Raw genomic sequence first — 6,101 nt, forward strand, 5'->3', positions numbered from 1 at the left:
CCCGCAGCGCCACGCCGCCCCGCCCGCCCCAAAACCACTCCCCACCGCCGGTCCACCTGTTGGGGAACGTAGCATAAATTCAAAATTTTCCTACGTGTCACCAAGATCTATCTATGGAGTCATCTAGCAACGAGGGAGGAGTGGATCTACATACCCTTGTAGATCGCGCGCGGAAGCGTTCAAGAGAACAGGGTTAATGGAGTCGTACTCGTCGTGATCCAAATCACCGATGATCCTAGCGCCGAACGGACGACACCTCCGCGTTCAACACACGTATGGAGCAGAGACGTCTCCTCCTTCTTGATCCAGCAAGGGGGAAGGAGAGGTTGATGGAGATCCAGCAGCACGACGGCATGATGGTGGAAGTAGCGGGATTCCAACAGGGCTTCGCCAAGCGCTGCGGGAGGAGGGAGATGTGTCATGGGAGGGAGAAGGAGGCGCCAGGGCTTAGGTATGGTTGCCCTCCCTTCCCCCCACTATATATAGGGCCAAGGGAGAGGGGGGGGGGCGCAGCCTTGGCCCTTCCTCCAAGGAAGGGTGCGGCCAGGGAGGAGTCCATCCTTCCCAAGGCACCTCGGAGGTGCCTTCCCCCTTTAGGACTCTTCCTTTCCTTATCTCTTGGCGCATGGGCCTCTTGGGGCTGGTGCCCTTGGCCCATACAGGCCAAGGCGCATACCCCTACAGCCCATGTGGCCCCCTGGGGTAGGTGGCCCCACCCAGTGGACCCCCGGGACCCTTCCGGTGGTCCCGGTACAATACCGGTGACCCCGAAACTTGTCCCGATGGCCGAAATAGCACTTCCTATATATAATTCTTTACCTCCGGACCATTCCGGAACTCCTCGTGACGTCCGGGATCTCATCTGGGACTCCGAACAACTTTTGGGTTACCGCATACTAATATCTCTATAACCGTAGCGTTACCGAACCTTAAGTGTGTAGACCCTACGGGTTCGGGAGACATGCAGAAATGACCGAGATGACTCTCCGGTCAATAACCAACAGCGGGATCTGGATACCCATGTTGGCTCCCACATGTTCCATGATGATCTCATCGGATGAACCATGATGTCAAGGACTTAATCAATCCCGTATACAATTCCCTTTATCTAGCGGTACGATACTTGCCCGAGATTCGATCGTCGGTATCCCGATACCTTGTTCAATCTCGTTACCGGCAAGTCTCTTTACTCGTTCCGTAACACATCATTCCGTGATCAACTCCTTGATCACATTGTGCACATTATGATGATGTCCTACCGAGTGGGCCCGGAGATACCTCTCTGTTTACACGGAGTGACAAATCCCAGTCTCGATTCGTGCCAACCCAACAGACACTTTCGGAGATACCTGTAGTGTACCTTTATAGCCACCCAGTTACGTTGTGACGTTTGGCACACCCAAAGCACTCCTGGTATCCGGGAGTTGCACAATCTCATGGTCTAAGGAAATGATACTTGACATTAGAAAAGCTTTAGCATACGAACTACATGATCTTGTGCTAGGCTTAGGATTGGGTCTTGTCCATCACATCATTCTCCTAATGATGTGATCCCGTTATCAATGACATCCAATGTCCATGGTCAGGAAACCGTGACCATCTATTGATCAACGAGCTAGTCAACTAGAGGCTTACTAGGGACATGGTGTTGTCTATGTATCCACACATGTATCTGAGTTTCCTATCAATACAATTCTAGCATGGATAATAAACGATTATCATGAACAAGGAAATATAATAATAATCAATTTATTATTGCCTCTAGGGCATATTTCCAACAGTCTCCCACTTTCACTAGAGTCAATAATCCAGTTCACATCGATATGTGATTAACACTCAAGGTCACATCCCCTTGTGACTAACACCCAAAGAGTTTACTAGAGTCAATAATCTAGTTCACATTACCATGTGATTAACACTCGATGAGTTCTGGGTTTGATCATGTTATGCTTGTGAGAGATGTTATAGTCAACGGGTCTGAATCTTTCAGATCCATATGTACTTCGCAAATCTCTATGTCATCTTGTAGATGCAGCTACTACGCTATATTTGGAGCCATTTCAAATAACTGTTCTACTTGGAGCTATTCTAAATTGTTGCTCCATTATACGTATCCGGTAACTCTACTCAGAGCTATCCGGATAGGTGTTAAGCTTGCATCGACGTAACTCTTTACGTCGAACTCTTTATCACCTCCATAACCGAGAAACATATCCTTATTCCTCTAAGGATAATTTAGACCGCTATCTGGTGACCTACTCCTAGATTACCTTTGTACCCTCTTGCCAGATATGTGGCAAGGCACACATCAGGTGCGGTACACAGCATAGCATACTGTAGAGCCTATGTCTTAAGCATAGGGGACGACCTTCGTCCTTTCTCTCTATTCTGCCGTGGTCTAGCTTTAAGTCTTAACTTCATACCTTACAACTCAGGCAAGAACTCCTTTGACTGATCCAACTTGAACACCTTCAAGATCATGTCAAGGTATGTGCTCATTTGAAAGTACCATTAAGCGTTTTGATCTATCCTTATAGATCTTTATGCTCAATGTTCAAGTAGCTTGATCCAGGCTTTCCATTGAAAAACACTTTCCAAATAACCCTATATGCTTTCCAGAAATTCTACGTCATTTCTGATCAACAATATGTCAACAACATATATTTATCAGAAATTCTATAGTGCTCCCACTCACTTCTTTGGAAATACAAGTTTCTCATAAACTTTGTATACACCCAAAATCTTTGATCATCTCATCAAAGCATACATTCCAACTCCGAGATGCTTACTCCAATCCTTAGAAGGATTGCTGGAGCTTTGCATACTTATTAGCATCTTTCAGGATTGACAAAACCTTCCAGTTGTATCACATACAACCTTTCCTCAAAAATCGTCGAGGAAACAATGGTTTTTGGCATCCTATCTGCAAGATTTCACAAATAATGCAGTAATTGCTAATATAATTCCAACAGACTCTTAGCATCGCTATGAGTGAGAAAGTCTCACCGCAGTCAACTCCTTGAACTTGTCGGGAAACTTCTTAACGACAAGTCGAGCTTTCTTAATGGTGACATTTACCATCATTGTCCGTCTTCCTTTTAAAATCCATCTGCACTCAACAGCCTTACGACCATCGAGCTGTTCTGCCAAAGTCTACACTTTGTTTTCATACATGGATCCTCTCTCGGATTTTATGGCCTCGAGCCATTTATCGGAATCCAGGCCCACCATCGCTTCTCCATAGCTCGTAGGTTCATTGTTGTCTAGCAACATGACTTCCAAGATAGGATTATGTACCACTCTGAAGTAGTACGCATCCTTGTCATCCCACGAGGTTTGGTAGTGACTTGATCTGAAGTTTCATGATCACTATCATAAGCTTCCACTTCAATTGGTGTATGTGCCACAGGAACAACTTCCTGTGCCCTGCCACACACTAGTTGAAGAGACGGTTCAATAACCTCATCAAGTCTCCACCACCCTCCCACTCAATTCTTTCGAGAGAAACTTTTCCTCGAGAAAGGACCCGATTCCAGAAACAATCCCTTATTGCTTTCGGATCTGAGACAGGAGGTATACCCAACTGTTTTGGGTGTCCTATGAAGATGCATTTATCCGCTTTGGGTTCGAGCTTATCAGCCTGAAACTTTTTCACATAAGCGTCGCAGCCCCAAACTTTTAAGAAATGACAGCTTAGGTTTCCCTAAACCATAGTTCATACGGTGTCATCTCATCGGAATTACGTGGTGCCCCTTTTAAAGTGAATGTGGTTGTCTCTAATGCCTAACCCATAAACTATTGTGATAATTCGATAAGAGACATCATGGTATGCATCATATCCAATGGGGTGCAGTTATGATGTACGGACACACCATCACACCATGGTGTTCCTGGCTGTATTGGTTGTGAAACAACTTCCACAATGTCTTAATTCTGTGCCAAACTCGTAATTCAGATATTCATCTCTACGATCATATCATAGACATTTTATCCTCTTGTCACGATGATCTTTCAACTTCACCCTGAAATTACTTGAACCTTTCAATAATTCAGACTCGTGATTCATCAAGTAAATATACTCAATATCTACTCAAATCATCTGTGAAGTAAGAACATAACGATATCCACTACACGCCTCAGCACTCATTGGACTGCACACATCAAAATGTATTACTTCCAACAAGTTGCTTTCTAGTTTCATTTTACTGAAAACGAGGCTTTCAGTCATCTTGCCCATGTGGTATGATTTGCATGTCTCAAGTGATTCAAAATCAAGTGAGTCCAAACGATCCATCTGTATAGAGTTTCTTCATGCATATCTACCAACAAACATGGTTCGCATGTCTCAATCCTTTCAAAAATGAGTGAGTCCAAAGATCCATCAACATGGAGCTTCTTCATGCGTTTTATACCGATATGACTTAAGTGGCAGTGCCACAAGTAGGTGGTACTATCATTACTATCTTATATCTTTTGGCATGAACATGTGTATCACTATGATCGAGATTCAATGAACCATTCATTTTAGGTTCAAGACCATTGAAGGTATTATTCAAATAAACAGAGTAACCGTTATTCTCCTTAAATGAATAACCGTATTGCGATAGACATAATCCAATCATGTCTATGCTCAACGCAAACACCAATCTCGATGGTAGAGGGAGCGTGCGATGCTTGATCATATCAACATTGGAAACACTTCCAACACATATCGTCAGCTCACCTTTAGCTAGTCTCCGTTTATTCCATAGCTTTTATTTCGAGTTACTAACACTTAGCAACCGAACTGGTATCTAATACCCTGGTGCTACTAGGAGTACTAGTAAAGTACACATTAACACAATGTATATCCAATATACTTCTATCGACCTTGCCAGCCTTCTCATCTACCAAGTATCTAGGGTAATTCTGCTCCAGTGGCTGTTCCCCTTATTACAGAAGCACTTAGTCTCGGGTTTGGGTTCAACCTTGGGTTTCTTCACTAGAGCAGCAGCTGAATTGCTGTTTCATGAAGTATCCCTTCTTGCCCTTGCCCTTCTTGAAACTAGTGGTTTCACCAACCATCGACAATTGATGCTCCTTCTTGATTTCTACTTTTGTGGTGTCAAACATCGCGAATATCTCAAGGATCATCATATATGTCCCTGATATATTATAGTTCATCACGAAGCTCTAGCAGCTTGGTGGTAATGACTTCGGAGAAACATCACTTTATCATCTGGAAGATCATCTCCCACTCGATTCAAATGATTGTTGTACTCAGACAATCTGAGCACAAGCTCAACAATTGAGCTTTTCTCCCTTAGTTTGCAGGCTAAGAAAATCGTCGGAGGTCTTATACCCCTTGATGTGGGCATGAGCCTGAAATCCCAATTTCAGCCCTCGAAACATCTCATATGTTTCGCGATGTTTCAAAAACCGTCTTCGGTGCCTCAATTCTAAACCGTTTAACTGAACTATCATGTAGTTATCAAAATGTGTATGTCAGATGTTCGCAACATCCACAGACTATGTTCGATGTTTAGCACACTGAGCGGTGCATTAAGGACATAAGCCTTCTATGAAGCAATGAGGACAATCCTCAGTTTACGGACCTAGTCCGCATAATTGCTACTATCAACTTTCAACTAAATTTCTCTAGGAACATAACTAAACAGTAGAACTGAAGCGCGAGCTACGACATAATTTGCGAAGACCTTCTGACTATGTTCAAGATAATTAAGTTCATCTTATGAACTCCCACTCAGATAGACATCCCTCTAGTCATCTAAGTGATTACATGATCCGAGTCAACTAGGCCGTGTCCGATCATCAAGTGAGACGAACTAGTCAACATCGGTGAACATCTTCATGTTGATCGTATCTACCATATGACTCATGCTCGACCTTTCGGTCTCTTGTGTTCCAAGGCCATGTCTGTACATGCTAGGCTCGTCAAGTCAACCTAAGTGTTTTGCATGTGTTCCGAGGCCTTCTCTGTACATGCTAGGCTCGTCAACACCCGTTGTATTCGAACGTAAGAATCTATCACACCCGATCATCACGTGGTGCTTCGAAACGACGAACTTTCGCAACGGTGCACAGTTAGGGGGAACACTTTC

This window comes from Triticum dicoccoides, chromosome 6A, assembly GCF_002162155.2.
Source record: "Triticum dicoccoides isolate Atlit2015 ecotype Zavitan chromosome 6A, WEW_v2.0, whole genome shotgun sequence".
Taxonomy (NCBI): Eukaryota; Viridiplantae; Streptophyta; class Magnoliopsida; order Poales; family Poaceae; genus Triticum; species Triticum dicoccoides.